Here is a 17,856-nt window from a genome sequence, read left to right as displayed (position 1 = left end):
GAGAAAGGCACTCGATAAGGGTGTGGCCCATTTGGCTTGGGACCTTTTTTGGGGATTCTCTGTTGGGGAGCTCCCACATATTGATTCCTAGACTGGTTTGGAGTTTTATGATTGTTCACAGGTCTCCTAAACCCATAACTGGTACCGGGATTAGGTTGGGTGCTATTCGGGGGTGGTTGTGCGGGGTTACCTCCCACTGCGCCCAATAAATTCAGTTGTTGTGATGTGTCCATCTGGACCTCCACCACCTCTTCCAAATCTAAATCCCTCTGCCAGGAGAATACCATCCCCGTATTGTAATCCTCCTTATCTCTATTATATTTCCGTTTTTTCTTAATTTTCTGATCTCTTTCTTCTTTTTCAAGCACCTTCAACAGGTTCTTGGAACATTCCCTATATTCCTCACTATCCCTGAGAGGTAGTAGGGAATCCCTAATGGCCTTAATCTCTATATCTAATCGGGCTGCTTTCTCGCTCTTTTTTTGAGTTAAGAAGCGTAGTAAGTCACAATACGGGGATGGTATTCTCCTGGCAGAGGGATTTAGATTTGGAAGAGGTGGTGGAGGTCCAGATGGACACATCACAACAACTGAATTTATTGGGCGCAGTGGGAGGTAACCCCGCACAACCACCCCCGAATAGCACCCAACCTAATCCCGGTACCAGTTATGGGTTTAGGAGACCTGTGAACAATCATAAAACTCCAAACCAGTCTAGGAATCAATATGTGGGAGCTCCCCAACAGAGAATCCCCAAAAAAGGTCCCAAGCCAAATGGGCCACACCCTTATCGAGTGCCTTTCTCTCCGAGAACAGGACGACCCAGCCATTCAGGGACCTATGGGCCCCCAGAATGGACTCAGGGCCCCTACCAAGGGAACCTCCCCTATCACAACAGAGATGATAGGAATTATAACTATAATGTCCCCACTCAAAATCGCTTTTTTCCCCTCTCTGATTCTGAGACCCCCAGGGGATCGGGCCGAGTAGGGGGGAATTGGAGGGCGGACCATAGACGCCATCCGGACCCCCATTTCCAGGGGAGCCCAGGATTTAGACAGGGACACCAACAGCCCGCCTATGAGGAAGGGCCCCACACTAGCGGAAATAATAACCAACATTTTTTTCCCAGGGACAGCAGAGGCCTGAAAAGGTCCGTCGAACAAAGAGAGGGGTTAGAGGGGGGAGGCGAGCCCAATCAACAAAAAAGAAAGAGGCCATAGGAACTGGAATCTTTAACCTTAGCAAACAGGTACTCACGACCTCTGAAACCAAAGTACTAGACAAAGGTTTGAAATTTGCTCCGCCCAGATGCCTGAGCAAGTTTCAAACTTATATGGACGTACACAAATTCGTCCGCAAGTTAAACATAAAACGATATATGCTGGGTAATCCCATCAGAGAGAGCACTACGAGAATTACGGAGTTTCAACACTCCAACCTCTCAAATGCTTCCCTTTTTAACCCTCCAGGATCCCTTGCACCCAGTATTAAGGTGTTCAGGGATGTGGTACTACGCGACCTGGAGGATATTAGGGTAAAGAAAGTTAAAATGCGGAGAGATCTGGAGATGGGCCTAGACACCTTGTGTAACAACAAGTCCCTGGTCATTAGACCTGCCGATAAAGGGGGGGGGATTGTGGTACTAGACCGTTGTGACTACATGAAAGAGATGTATCGCATCTTGGAAGATAGGGAAACATACACTATCCTGAATCGGGATCCAGTGGACAAGTATAAGAAGGAACTGGGTAGGATCGTGGAGGGAGGTCATCGGAGGGGCATTCTAAATGATAAAGAAAAACTTTTTTTGATACCTTGTGCCCCCCGTACACCTGTTATTTACTACCTCCCGAAGCTTCATAAGAATCAATCTTGCCCCCCGGGACGACCCATAGTCAGTGGTATCGACTCGGTTACGTCCCGGGTGGGCAAGTATATAGATCATTATCTGCAACCTTTGGTCCAAAAGGTTCCGTCTTATGTCAAGGACACCAAACACGTAATCAATCTCCTGTCCGGTATCACCCCTGGAGATGGCCTTTGGTTGGTCACGGCAGACGTGAATTCACTGTATACCATCATCCCCCATTCCTTAGGGGTCGAGGCAGTGAGATTATTCCTAGAGAGGGGATCAGGCCTTCCTTCACCTCAGATTGACTTTCTAATAGAACTGTTGGAATATGCGGCCGGACACAACTATTTCTGGTTTGACCAGCAATTTTATCGCCAGGATAGGGGTGTGGCCATGGGGGCTAAATATGCCCCCAGCCTGGCCAACCTTTTCATGGCCAAATGGGAGGAGGACGTCATCGATGCCCCTAGAAGGTCTGAGATAGTCCTGTGGGCGAGGTATATCGATGACGTCCTCCTCTTTTGGGAAGGAACAGAGTCAGACTTGCGGTCGTTCATGGCTGGTCTAAACGAAAACAATAGAGGAATTAAATTTAGCTTTGAGGCTAGCCAGGACGAGGTCAACTTTCTTGATCTTAACATCAGGAGGGTTGGTAATGAGTTTATTACATCTACATATTTCAAATCAACAGACAGGAACTCGTACATCCCTACCGATAGTTGCCATTTTCAACCTTGGCTAAAAGCTGTTCCCCTGGGGCAATTTCTACGCCTCAGACGGAACTGTTCGGATATAGTAAAATATGATGAACAGGCAGCGATTTTGGCAGGTAGATTCCTGGAAAAGGGATATGATCCCGTTTCCCTTGGTGAAACTATGGAGATTGCCCGGACTAGAGACAGACCCTCACTACTGGCAGACAGACAAAGTGCCAGGGCTGGCACACAGGGTGGTGTACCGTTTGTCACGACTTTCTCAGTCCAGCATCGTGGTGTGAGAAATCTGATTCAGAAACATTGGCACTTACTTACTAGTGACCATGTTTTGAATCCAGTTCTGCCTGTTAAACCCCAAATAATTTTCAAAGGGGCCTCTTCACTGGGAAACAAGATTGCCCCCAGTGTACAAGACCCGCCTAAGGCCAATAGATGTTTTTTTCAAAATCTAGTTGGCTACTATAAATGTAAGAACTGTCAGGTCTGTACCCTGAATTCGTATAGGGGCTCTAAGATTTCTAGTATCGTATCTTCGAGCACTTCTAGGACATATGATATAGAGTCCTTTATTACTTGCTCCTCGGAGGCTGTGGTTTACCTTTTACAGTGCCCCTGTGGCCTCCAGTATATTGGGCGGACCAAGAGGGCACTTCGGGTCAGGGTGAACGAACACATTGGCAATATCAGACGGGGGTTTGACAAACACCCTGTGTCCAGGCATTATGACCAGACACATAAGAGAGACCCATCAGGTACCCTATTTGTTGGCCTAGACAAATATAAGCCCCACTGGAGGGGAGGGTCCTTGGTTAGGGAGATATCCAAGCTCGAAATGGCCTGGATTCATAAATTAAAAACATATGCTCCGTTTGGCCTTAATGTGGACACCGATGTAAATGCCTTCATTAATAACTCTTGAGGTGACCTGTTTGATGTAATGTTTCCCTACAACGTTTTTACTGTATTAGTTACTGTGAAAAACCACTTGATTGTATTATTTTTTCTTGCTGTTTATTTTGGTGTATATCACTGTAGAGCATATTCTTGTGTGATAGGCCTGGCTTTGGGTCTGGCGGCCCTTTAGGTCACCGTTAGGTCTATCCCTCGACATTGTTTGGGGCGTTCCAGAATAGTCCCTGGGGAATGCGCGAGACAACAAGGCACTTGAAACACATGTCTACAGTAATCTCATTTCCTAACTGAATTTGATTGCTATATAAATACACCGGGTAAACGCACTATTTTTGAGGTACCTCTACACCTATTTGCCCACACGTAATTGGACTTGATGGCCGTATGAATGCACCAGGAAGCGTAGAATTTCTGATGCATTTTTGTCCCTATTTGTGATATTTTATTCAACTTTTTTTTTTTTTTAATTCATTATTATTATCCTTTTTACCTTATTGATTTTTAATCTATTTTACCCCCCTGTTTTGGTGATCTACACTGTACCCTGTTTCGGGGTTCAGGAGGCGCACCTTAAGGTGAAGGCATCTGCCACGTCACTCTGCCGATAGGGCTAATACCTGGAAGCGAGGCTTGGCTTATGATCCTATGACGTTCATATGAAAACGAGGTATGGCCCGCAACCATAGGACGTTCGTTGCGGATACGCACATCTGACGTTCGTGAGTGATAGTGAGGCTTGGCCTACGTTTTTTTGATCACTAATGTTTGTGACATCTAAGATGGCCGCTGACCCAAAGTGAGGCTTGGTTAAATATATGGTTATAAAAGGGGTGACGTCGCACGCCGCCCGTGCCCCTGGACGACGTAAATTATTACGAAACGCGTAGGGCGGTGCGAACGTGTCGACGTCACCCCAGTCGTGTTCGTTTTTGTGGACCAGGAAGGACGGGTTGGTCTTTGCGTTGGCATGTATCCGGCCGGTGCACGTCTTTGTTTTGAACCTGCTTTTAAAGTCTTTTATGTAAGTGTTTACGTTCGCTTTTAAGAATTAAAGTCATTTGGTTTTACACTATCTGGAGCCTATGTTTTCCCTTATGTGACACCACGTCGAGTTGGGAGTGAGTAACAGCCATAACCCCATCGCGTGGAAGATTCGTGACCATCTGAGGAGGAGGCGCTATCCGGATACCCTTTGACTGCTGCTGCTTGTGGTGACCCTCTGTAACGGGGGGTCGCTTGGATCTGGTAAGGAGCTGATTCATTTATTTCGGTGATGGGATAAGCACACCACATCTTTGGAGAAGATTTTCAATTTGTGTATTTGCAATCCAGCCGTTTGGAACTTTTCTTCACTGCCGTACCTCATTTGAAGTTTTGTTTCACTGGTGTTCATTCACTATATGGACATTTATTTTTATTTTTATTTTAATTTTTCATTTTTTTGATATATGACTGTATGGACATTACATAGAGTGTCTCTGAACACAGATTTATTATTTTCTCGATAGGTCATTTATGCTTAATAGCGAGGGTCTGGTACTTTCATATACCCTAATCATATTGGGTATTTTGTGGCTAGCGCAGTTCTTCTTCTTTCTATTCTAATAATAAATATAGCAAAATAACACAGATTAATATTGAGACAGTATATGAAAGTCGAGTTTAAGTGGAAATACAGGAAATGACAGCAACGACGTGTGTAGGTTTTTATCAATCGGGTTCATTACGTGTCTTTAATAATGTAGTAAATATACCCCAAATATAGCATAAGGATAAGAAAGGAAAATAACTGGCAGAGGATGACATGGCAAAAAGACAAACTGCATTAGAAATGTGAATGTGAATTAGAGATGAAATGTCAATCCCCATTGGTAACCATTAATAAAGTTAACACGGCTACGTACAGCAAAGTTTGAGCTAAGCAGCTAAATATTCCTTTATATTGCAGAGCTTAAGTATTGCAGTTGAAAAGAGATCGGAAGCGTTTTTTGCAGTAGCTTCAAAATGACTGAGAAATCATTTCATTACTCTAAATGAAAAAGTTATCCCGGTAGCACTGAGTGGACTGATATTAGATGAGTTATCGTTGTAATACAAATTCAGTTTCCTATAGCAGAGAGATACCAGCTAAATGTAAGAAGAGCAATTGAACTGTTCACATCGGTAGCATTGCATTACTCTTAATATGTGAAGCGTGTAAAGAAGCAAAAGATGGTTTTGTATTATCCTAAAAGTAGCAGTATACGTAATAAAGGTGGATTTAGACATAGCAAACCCTATAATCTAATTTAGCAAAATTAGAAAGGATAATATTGAGACAGTATAAACAGGTCGAGTTTAAGTGGAAATACACAAAATATCTAGCTTACCTTTACATTGTTCAATAGAGCCTTGCAAAGTAATACCAAGTTAGAATATCGGACTAGCAATTAGATGAGATGATTGCTGTAATCATAAAATATCAGCAACTTGTCTTTAAGGATGAGAAAGTATAATAACCGGAAAAGTATGAAATTTTAAAGAGACAAATTGCATTAGAGATGTGAGATAGACATGAAATGTCAATCCCCATTGGTTACTTACATGAAACCATTAATACAGTTAACGCGGCTACATGCAGCAAAGTGTGAGCTAAGCAGCTAAAGGGTATACATTATTTAAGAGTAAATTAACGTAGCTTGTAAATTCCAACGTGTAAATCGTGCCATTAATTTTGTTACGCACGAAGGCGGCTTACACTGACTTTTCTCCGTTTCCACTGGTTATCCGCATAATGTATCAGTAACCCTGAAAATTAATAGTGATAGACAGTTTACAATAGGATGTATGCTTGATGTGAATGTAAAATAGTTGCATTATGTGTTATTAATGTAATCAAACTTTATTGCTATCCTTTGCTACTGCAACCACTTTCTCGCATTTTGCTGCTTTTAAAAAATGTGTTGCCAGTGTTATGTGTTACAAATGGTTATCAGTGTGACAGTTGAAGTAATATACAAAATAGAGTCAGAAAGAGAATCCTATTGCATAGAGGTAGAGAGATGGTTGCATTATTCTTAATGTGCCGGCTTTAAAAGGTTTTAAAAAGATGGTTTTGTGTGAATTTTGCTTTAACGTAAAATTAGCTGTAGACATTATATCTATGGTTACGTTTACAATGATTTAGAGATAGTAATCTCTATAATATAATAATAATAAGTATATTGAGGCAGTAAATATAAATACAGATAAAGTGAATACACAAAAGGGATCAAGAGATTGTTGCAAAGTAATATCCTCATTAAGGCCGATTGTCGGAATAGCAACATAACACGAAATATGAGCACGGCTAAAATACAGAAAAACAGTACATTATTTAGGAGTACAGTAGAATATAGTATAAATTATTTAAGATTAAATTGACTTAGCCTGAAAAAATCTAAGTTTAAATCGTTGAGTAAATCGTTGAGTAAATCGTAAATTTATCAGCTAAGTTAACTCATAGATTATGATTAATTTGACAATTCCATATCGCGTTCATTTCCACTGGTATAATCATAATGTAATATCAGTAATTGCTATCAGTAAATGTTAAAATTTTAGACAGTTTACATTAGGATGTGGAATTGATATGGATTTAAAAGCGGTACATTAATTTTCTGAAGCATATGGCAGAAAGACGGCTTACACTGCTTTTCTCACATTTTTCTGCGGTAAAAAGAAATGTTTTGTCACTGTGTTTTAACTGTGCAATGATCCTAGTGCAGAGAGATACTCAGTTAATGTCAGAGATACTCGGTTAATGTCAGAAAAGCAATAAAACTTTTTACATCGTTAGCGAGCGATAGTTACATTACTCATAATATGTGCAGCATGTCTGGTAGCAAATGGATGGTTTTGTGAACATTTTGCATTACCGTACAATTAGCGGTAGACCTCATCGAAGTGAATAGATTTAACTGGTTTTGAGATAGTACTCTCTATTTCTAATAATAAATAAAGCAAAATAAGTCAGGATGGTGTGTCGTCAGTGGTGATATCAAAGTGACAGTTGATGTGGAGAATTACAAATATGCAAAATAGAGCAAAAGAGTGCAAAGTTTATTTTGTTAAGTCATTGACTGATAAGTAATTTTTTAAGTTATTGGCCGTTATGGTTTATTTTGATGTATGATAGTTTTATTGCATGCTTGATGTGGGTGATTAAAATCGTGTAGCATTTAGCATAAGAATGAAAAGGCATAACATGGCAATGAGACAAACTCCATTAGAGATGCGAACTAGATGAAATGATTAATTTGTGTCTGTATATCCAAGATTGTCTATTGTTATCACTTAGCCTACCCTCTAAATTCACTAGCCTCTCTATATACACAAACATGTTTTCTGTTTCTGTATACATTACTCTGTCTTCTTTACACCCTGGCCTGTCTTCTATATACACTCTGTTATACACTAGTTTCTCTGTATACACTAGCCGGTCTTCTGCATACAAAAGCCTGTCTTCGGTATACACTAGCCTATTTTCTGAATACACTAGCCCGTCTTCTGTATGCCCTAGCCTGTCTTCTGTATACATTAGTCTCTCTGTATAAACTAGCATCTCTCTATACCCCAAACTGTCCTCTGTAAACACCTGTCTCTCTTTATAGCCTGTCTAGCCTTTCATCTGTACACACTAGCTTCTCTGTATACACTAAACAGGCTTCTATATAAAATAGCTTCACTGTATGCACTAGCCTCTCTGTATAATCTAGCCTTTATTCTGTATTCACTAGCCTTTCTTCTGTATGCTGTAGTCTTCTATATATACTAGCTTCTCTGTACACCCTTGCATCTCTATAAACACTGTGTAAACTAGCCAGTCTTATGTATACACTCGCCGACTGTATACACCAGACTCTCTGAATACACTAAACCCTCTGTATACCACATCCTGTCTTCTGTATACACTAGACTGTAAAAATTAGCTAGAATACACCAGCCTGTCTTCTGTACCCACTAGACACTCTGTATACACTACCCAGTCTTCTGTATACACTGTCAGCTTTGATGTATACCCAAGCCTGTCTTCTGTATATGCACTGTCCTTTCTGTATACACTCGACTCTCTCTATACACGAATCTCTCTATATACACTAACATCTTTGTATATACTAGCCTCTCTTTAAACTAGCCTCTCTGTGTACCCCAGCCTCACTGTTTACTCTAGCATCTCTGTATACTCAAGCCTATCTGCATGCACGAGTCTGTATTCTGTATTCACTAGCCTTTCTTCTGTATGCTGTAGTCTTCTTTATATACCAGCTTCTCTGTACACCCTTGCATCTCTGTAAACACTGTGTAAACTAGCCAGTCTTATTTATACACTCGCCGACTGTATACACTAGACTCTCTGAATACCTAGCCTATGTTCTGAATACACTAGCCCGTCTTCTGTCTTCTGTATGCCCTCTCTGTATAAACTAGCATCTTTCTATACCCCAAACTGTCCTCTGTAAACACTTGTCTCTCTTTATAGCCTGTTTAGCCTTTCTTCTGTACACACTAGCTTCTCTGTATACACTAACCAGGCTTCTATATAAAATAGCTTCACTGTATGCACTAGCCTCTCTGTATAATCTAGCCTCTCTTTATACCCTAGATAGTGTTCTGCATACACTAGCCTCTCCGTAGAAGCCAGCCTTTATTCTGTATTCACTAGCCTTTCTTCTGTATGCTGTAGTCTTCTATATATACAAGCTTCTCTGTACACCCTTGCATCTCTATACACCAGACTCTCTGAATACACTAAACCCTCTGTATACCACAGCCTGTCTTCTGTATACACTAGACTTTAAAAACTAGCTATAATACACCAGCCTGTCTTCTGTATCCACTAGATTCTCTGTATACACTACCCAGGCTTCTGTATACACTGTCAGCTTGGATGTATACCCAAGCCTGTCTTCTGTATACACTAGTCTCTCTATATGCACTGTCCTATCTGTATACACTCGACTCTCTCTATACACTAACATCTTTGTATATACTAGCCTCTCTTTAAACTAGCCTTTCTGTGTACCCCAGCCTCACTGTTTACTCTAGCATCTCTGTATACTCAAGCCTATCTGCATACACGAGTCTGTATTCTGTATACACTAGCCTCTCTTTAAACTAGTCTCTGTATACCCCAGAATAACTGTATACTCTAGCCTCTCAGTATACACTAGCATTTCTGTACACATCACCCTATCTGTATTCACTAGCCTCTCTGTATACCCCAGCCTGCCTCTCTCTATACACTAGCTTTTCTTCTGAATATAATAGTCTCAGTCTCTCTCTATAACCAAGCCTGTTTTCTCTATACATTAGCATGTGTCCTGTATACACTAGCCTGTCTTCTTTATTCTCTAGCCTACCTTCTGTATACCTTAGCCTCTCTGTATAAACTAGCCTTCCTTCTATATACACTGCCATTTATGAGGTAAACAAAGAGTCTAGTGTACATAAACGACAGGCTAGAGTATAAAGAGAGGATAGGGTATACAGAAGAAAGCCTAGTGTATACAGAACACAGGCTAGTACCCTGAGCCTGGGTGAGAGAGGATGAGGAGCATTAGGAGGGCTTGGTCTTTCACATCCGACCAAGCCATGATGTGGCTCAACACGTCCAGCTGCCGAAAATAAGGACAAGCGTGGGAGGCACACAACACCCACTGTAACAGTGCTAGGTTCCTGCATTACAGAAACAGAACACCAGCAATAAGGGGTATCTTCAGGTGTATACTGTGCAGGAGGCACACAACACCCACTCTAACTTCTGCACTGCCGATGCCTGTATTGCAAAAATTGAACACCAGTAATAAAGGGTAGCTTCAGGTGTGTACTGTGCAGGAGGCACATAACACCCACTGTAACAGTGCTAGGTTCCCAAGCAGTAAAGACACTGTCCCTGCCTATCGTCCTCTTTCCCTGACCGCCGCAACACACTATACAAGGCCGCTGCGCTGGCTGCCTTATATAGTGTGGGGTGTGTACTAAACCCCCTTGAGCTATAATTGGCCACAGGAATACTGCCTGTGGTCAATTGTGGCTCTCCTCTCAGAGGATGTCACATCTGTTCTTATTATATAGAACTTATTATGCTCCTCGTAAACTTTTTCAATTTGGCCGAACGGCCGGACGCAAGTTGCCCCCGGTGCGGGAACATGGGGGGAGACATGATGCACATGTTTTGGAGATGCCCGAAGTTGATCTGCTACTGGACGGAGGTGACAGGAACCATTGATCGGGTGTTTGGAACCTCCACCAGGATGGAGGCGAAGTATTGTCTCCTGGGATTAGTTGAAGGAGTTGGAAACCCGGGAAGCAGCCAGATGGCAGTTCTGAGATGCCTATTTCAGGCAAGTAAACTGATTGCCCAACCCTGCTTAGCCTCCAATGTTGGCATTGACTTGGTTTTTTTAGCTTGTTTCCCAAGATCACCATGTTGGCGTTTGTCAAGATGGTTGAGAGTGCCCAAAGAGATCGCCTATGGCCCCATCCCCTTGAAAGTGCCCGATCTTGTCTGATCTCGGAGGTTAAGCATTGTCGGGCCTGATTAGTAACTGGATGGAAGACCGACTGGGAATACCAGGTGCCGTATGCTTATTTCTTGATCATACATCACGGGACACAGGATCATTACATAATGGGTTATATAGGCACCTCTGGTGATGGGACACTGGTTAACCCCCAATTAAGGAGAATTCCTTCCCTATATAACCCCTCCCATATGGGAGGCACCTAATTTTTCCCTTTGCCAGTGGTGGTTGGTCACGTAAAACATGTGCTATGAAGAAAGTTCTGTGCAGGTCCCTGCGGGGGCCTAAGGGCTACAACAAACCGGATCCATATCTCGGGCCGATATTTTGACTCCCAAGATGATATGGTACCCGGGCCTCGTCATCTGAAGAAACGAGGTTTTGCCTGTAAGTCCTCTCCTATTGGAAGACTGGGCTCTGGGAAAACCAGACTTACTGTACTATTTACATAGTGGCACAAAAGTTTCTGGCAGAGTCTTTTACAAGGTCCAGGTAGGAGGTTCTTCTGAGAAGGAACCCCAAAAAAAACCTGAAGGTTGGCACAACTCTGCCCGCCGTGATGGGTGAAGGCTGGAATCTGTCTGTTTTCAGCAATTCCTGCGGCGAAGACAGGTAAGGGAAGTTAATCCTGTATAAATTATATTATGGATTTCTTCATTGAGTAGTTGTATGTCTTACTTGGTTTCCACCACTAGGGGGAGTAAGAGCAGCCTGATGCATACTTACATGCCTTTCAGATACACACGCTCAGTGAAGCCTGGTTCTCCCAGATGACTCATGTCTCCACTGCAATCTCAGCCACAATGAATGTAATACGTAGTCTGGGGGTCCCAGACAGCTCCGATGGCAATTCCCTTCCCCCCTGGATACCGGCAGTCCTCGTGCACGCACACCAAGCACGCTTCCGTGCTAATGGAGGAGGCGGGAGTGTGTTTGCGAGCCGTGTCGTTCGGTGTGCACGGCGCTGTACTGCGCAGTTTTACAGCCCAGAGCGTCAGGGGGCTGTAAGTGGAGACACAGGAGCTGTGGGCAGTAAGCATCCCAAGGGATTGGATCCAGGCAAACCTAAGACAAACCTACTCAGCATCAGGTTGTGCAGTTTAAGCATATATATTTATTGTGAGACTTTAAGCACAACAGTGATTGCACTTTGTACTAGTACCTCTGCTTTGTAGCTTAGGACTATGTCTCCTTGTAAGAGGGTCTCAGGGGGAGATAACAAGGACACTGGTAAATCACCGCCTAGGTCTAGGGGTTCTAAAAATGCCTGTAGGTTACCATCCCCCCCCCTGCAAGACTGGAGTCAGCCTCACAGGATGAGTCAGTGCCCCTGTCAGGATTTGCAGCCTCTCCTGATATTTCAGCCCCGGTATACATCACTGAGGACTCCCTTAGGGCTACATTGGAAGGTTTTGAAGGGAGAATCATGAATTTTATTTCAGCTTCCCTGAAAGAAAGCAGGAAAAGGGGTAGATCCCCTCCCTCTGCTGAGATTCCTCTTTCAGATGACACTTCTGACAATGAGGAGAGATCCCTATCTTGGGACAGGTATCTTGAGCAGTCGGATGAATCAGAGGAAGAGGAGAGAGTCCCCTCCTCCCAGGCGCTCAGAAAACAGGTGCAGTATTATACTGAATTGGTGCGTACCACATTCAGAATGCCTGCTGCTGAGATCGCTACGTCCTCTGTTTCTTCCCTGGGAGTCAGGAAAATCCCACAACCTGCCTTTTCCTTTCCAATTAATCCCTTAATGGATAAATTGTTGTATGAGGATTGGGGACATCCCGATAAACTGTTTGCTCCTCCTAAAAGGTTTTCTATGCTTTATCCTCTGGAGGAAAGTTTCACCAAGAAATGGGGGGTCCCATCTGTCGATGCGGCTGTTTCTTGCGTGAATAGAAATCTGACCTGTCCTTTGGATAATGCTCAGGTATTTAAAGATCCAACTGATAAGAAGCTGGAAACATTATTAAAAGCCTCCTTTTGGGGGGGCGTGTCCTGACCATGGAGGAGTGAGGAAGTGCTTCACCTCAGCTCCGCTCCATCGCCGCACATATCAGCTGCCCTCAGCGGGGAAATCCGATCCACATCACCGGGCTCAATGTCCCAACGATCCCGGCAGTCTTCCCGACCGCCGCAGGGTAACAAGAAGCGGCAGGGACAGCTGGATCAGTTCTTCCCGGGCCCCCACAGACAGGGCCGCGATGGACCCAATATCGACCGGGAAACTTCAGAAAGCTGGGAAATCCTCACAGCCTGCTACAGCGACGCCTTCCCAGTCAACCGGACCGTCTCCCCTGGCTTCTCCGGTGCCCTCCCCAGGATCGGTAAGCGATTCGGCCCCCCCTGCATCCCCCGGGTCCCTGGATGGCCGCTCAGAGGTCTCAGACCTCATGGGAGATGACACAATACGCCGCCATATTATGTCTCTCCCCACCAGAGAGGACCTAGAAAAGTTCACTAGCAGAGTGGAGAAGGCTTTCACCGCTGATATTGCCCAGCTTAAAGCTGATACTACACATCTGGGTCACAGAGTGGAGGCCCTGGAGGAAAAACTAGAGGAGACTCTCCCCGCTATTGCTCTGCTGCAATCTAGGTGCCAAACACAAGACCATCAGCTTGAGGTACTGCTGGGGCAATTGGATGATGTTGAAAACCGCAGCAGGAGGGCCAATATCAGGATCAGGGGGCTCCCGGAGGCTACTGGACCCAGGGATATTGTCCCCACTCTGACTGATATCTTTAGGGACATATTGGGAGTCCCAGCCACTGCTCCTATTGAAATAGACCGAGCCCACAGAGCACTGCGCCCCCCGTCTCAAGACGCTGACAATCCCAGGGATATAATCTGTAAACTTCACAAATATACTATCAAGGACCGGATTATGAAAAAAGTGCGGGGTAAGCCCTTTTATGATTTTGATGGTGCTCGACTGACTTTCTATCAGGATCTCTTGCGGCGCACCCTCATGCGGCGGAGAGCCCTTCGCCCGCTCCTTTCTGTGCTCCAGGCTGCAGGACTGTCCTACCGCTGGGGCTTCCCCTTCTCTCTGCATGTGCTTAAGGATGGCAGGCAGGTGACCCTGCGCACAAAAGACGATCTTCCACATTTTCTATCCTCTCTGGGGCTGAATCCCGTGGACTTTCTGGATTGTAGAGGACCCCCGAGCGACTTGCTTGTCCCCCCCCTTCCTCACAGATAGTCTACAGTCACACGCAAGCATCGACGGAGGGACAGACATAGTTCAACCCGCAACTCTTCAGTGGTTCCTTCTACCACCCGAGACTGATACCGAGCCTGGGCTGTGTGATAGATGGCTGATTGCGGACTTTTTCTACTATGATTGCTGGTGTCTGGGCCTCCCCCCACGGGAATTGTAAATGGGATGTTTTGACCCTGTACCCCCCCCCCCCCCCGGGTGTTCCAGGGACCTGGATGTGCCCTATGCGGCCGAAGACTGTGGCTGCCGCGGCCGCAAGAATTTTTGGTGACTTCTCTCCAGCCCTTGTTACTGTTTGACTATCAGATTAGGCCTACAGGGCGGAGAATGTTTACATTCCCAATGTTGGAAGGTGGTCTGCCACGGCGCCCCCTTTTTCTTCCCTTTGCGGGGCACCAGGGGTGGGGGGAGGGTTTTTTTTTTAATGTGTTTTGGTTTCTGTTTTTATTTCCCCCTTTTCTTTTGCCATCGTAGCTGCCTCCGTGACCCCCCCCTCCGCGGTCTGCAGTTTGCTGTGCGGCTACCGTGGCGGGGGGGCCTCTGCCAGGGATCGGCCAGACTCCACGTCCCCGAATGCAATCAGCCCACACTGGGCTTCACCCCTTTTTTCCTCCTCTTTTATTTTTTACTTTTGTTGCTTTTTTGGATCGGTTTTTCTCCCGAATTGAGGCTATTCTGCTCTCAGATGTGGTGGGCGGGGCGGGGACCTTCCTTTTCCCCCTTGTTTTGGTTTACGTTCCCCACATAGGCCATCCATCCATGGGTTTAGTTCCCTGTTGGGACTTTAGGAGGGGGCTAGGAGCCCCCCCGGATAGTGGGGTGGGTCCCATCTCCCCCCAAACTGCTGCATTGTCTAATTTTGATGTAGCTGTTTTGTTTTTATGTTGTTGGTATTTTTGTACTATTTTTTTGTGTTTTTTATCTCCCTATCTCTCCCCTTATCTTCTCCCTCTTTTTTCACTCCCCCCTTTTCCTAGGAGCCTGCTGTTGCTGCGGTCCTTACACCAGGCGGGTTGGGACGCTTGCCCAGTCCTCCACCCTCCAACTCTCCCATGTCTACACTCCAGGTAATTTCCTACAATTTACGGGGTCTCTGCTCTCCGGGGAAGAGGAACAAATTGTGGTGGGAACTTAAAAAGTTGAAGGCCCAAGTGGTCTTCCTGCAGGAAACACATTTCACCAGCCATTCCCTACCCAGGTTGCCCACCCATATGTTTAATCAGTGGTTTCACAGTACATCTCCTAAGGCCAAGTCCAGAGGGACTGCCATAGCGTTCCATAAGACGTGCCCTTTTCAGCCAGTGGATAGCAAAATTGACCCTCAGGGCTGATTTGTTTTCCTAAAGGGCACCATAGCTGGGTGTATGTACACATTCGCCTCCTTATACGCCCCCAACTCTGATCAGCTTACCTTCCTGGACGCTACCCTTGACCTATTGACAGACTTTAAAGCCGGGTATTTAATTTTAGGCGGGGACTTTAATGTCTGCCCGGACCATCTGCTCGACACTTCGAGCACCCGACCCTCACACTCCTATGCCTTTTTCAAACACTTTCGCAAATCACTGCAGGCACACCTTTTACTTGATATCTGGAGGATTTTGCATCCCTCGGGACGAGACTTTAGCTATTACTCGTCCGTCCATGACGTATACACGCGCATAGACCATGTCTATGTTGACCGTCCCACGCTTGAGCTTCTGCAGACGGCATCCATTGGCAGCATCACCCTTTCGGACCATGCACCGGTTGGCGTGACCATTCAATTACCATCTGGTCCCCACAGGGCCTGGACGTGGAGACTGAACGAAAATCTCTTGGATGACTCTGCTGCGGTTGCCAAGGTGTCGGAGACCATCTCCCACTATTTTAGGGAAAACGCCTCGGATGAGATAAGTGCGGGTGTGCTTTGGGAGGGGCACAAAGCCGTGATTAGAGGGGAACTGATATCATTGGGTTCCCAAATCAAGAAAGCACGTCAAGAGGATTTCAACAGGGTTCTGGCCGCCTTACAGGCGGCAGAACTCTCCCATAAGCAGGGGGGGAGCCCAGAGGCTAAGCAGAAGCTTTTTGAATTGCGTGACCTGTTTTTACGTTTATTAGATCGCCACACGTGTAGGCAAGCCAGGCATCTTTCACACAGGTACTATGAACATGGAAACAAATGCGGCCGTATGCTGGCCAGGGCCCTTCGCAAGAAACATGCTCAAGCTTATGTACAGAAGCTCCGTTCCCCCTCGGGTGCCGTTTGGGTCCAATCCAACAAGATTGCCTCGGGGTCCCAGGAATTTTACGCCCAACTTTATAACCTTTCCCTGGCCTCGCCCGCACACGCTCAGCCTCCCAAGTCTGCTGCCATTCAAGAATTTTTAGCGTCGGCGAGAGTCCCTACACTTACGGCGGAACAATGCGTCGACTTGGAGCGGCCGATTTCGCCGGAGGAAATTGTGCTAACGGTGAAATCCCTGCCCAAGGGCAAGAGCCCGGGATCGGATGGTTTTTCGGGTTCCTACTATAAGATCTTCCTGCCCCTCTTAACGCCACATATGTGCACCTACTTTAATTCCATCGCGGAGGGGAAGCCTATCCCAACCGAAGCACTGTTGGCACACATTACGGTGCTGCCAAAAGAGGGCAAAGATCCTACCGTCCCCCAGAGCTATCGACCGATTTCCCTTCTTAACGTCGATATTAAGATTCTAGCAAAAGTCCTGGCAAACAGACTTGGGAGTCTTATGCCCCAAATTATCCACCCAGACCAAGCAGGGTTTATTCGTGGCAGGGAGGCGAGAGATAACTCCATCAGGGCAATCCAACTCATTCATTGGGCACGTAACAGTCCTGATCCTAAACCTTGTATCGTCCTTTCGACGGACGCCGAAAAGGCGTTTGACCGCGTCGACTGGGGGTACTTATGGGCGGTACTGGAGGCTCAGGGGTTGGGGACGCGTATGATGTCCTCGATTATGGCCTTGTACTCCACTCCGTGTGCACAGGTGAAGGTGAATGGGGTGCTTTCCTCCCGGTTCCCGATTCGAAACGGCACGAGACAGGGGTGTCCACTGTCTCCTCTCCTTTTTGCCTTGGTACTGGAACCACTGCTCTGCAGGGTGAGGGCGAACGCAGACATTAGAGGCCTGAAGGTTGGGATGACGGAGCACAAACTGTCGGCGTATGCGGACGATGTGCTCCTTTATCTCTCTGAACCCCTGATCTAGTTGCCGGTTCTGTTGAAGGAGCTGAGGACTTTTGGTGAGTTATCCAATTTCAAGATAAACCTTTCCAAATCGGAGATTTTGCCTATTCACCTCGCCCCGCCTCAAGCGGACCACCTGCAATTAGCATTCCCCTTTACCTGGGCCACGTCTTCTATTAAATACCTGGGCATCCAGTTGACCAACTGCTTTGATGCCTTATATGCCGCTAATTTCCCCCCCTTATTACATGCGATCAAGGCGGATTTGTTGCAGTGGACCAAAACCGCTTTTACGTGGTTCGGCCGCATTAATATTATTAAAATGAATATCCTGCCCCGAGTATTATTCTTTTTACAAATGATACCCATCTCCCTCCCTAAACTGTTTTTTACCCAATTGAATAGCATTCTGT

At 45.5% G+C, this 17,856-nt stretch overlaps 1 pseudogene; it reads left to right on the top strand.

Annotated features, from left to right (window-relative positions):
• Nucleotides 1–10,972: 10,972 nt before the first annotated feature.
• Nucleotides 10,973–11,091, top strand: LOC143999194 (5S ribosomal RNA; annotated as a pseudogene).
• Nucleotides 11,092–17,856: the final 6,765 nt, after the last annotated feature.

The sequence above is a fragment of the Lithobates pipiens genome, unplaced genomic scaffold, assembly GCF_037356315.1.
Source record: "Lithobates pipiens isolate NorthernLeopardFrog02 unplaced genomic scaffold, aLitPip1_a1.2 Scaffold_19, whole genome shotgun sequence".
NCBI classification, from domain to species: Eukaryota; Metazoa; Chordata; class Amphibia; order Anura; family Ranidae; genus Lithobates; species Lithobates pipiens.
The sequence above is the reverse complement of the archived record's forward strand: the minus strand, read 5'-3'. Positions and strand labels throughout refer to the sequence as shown.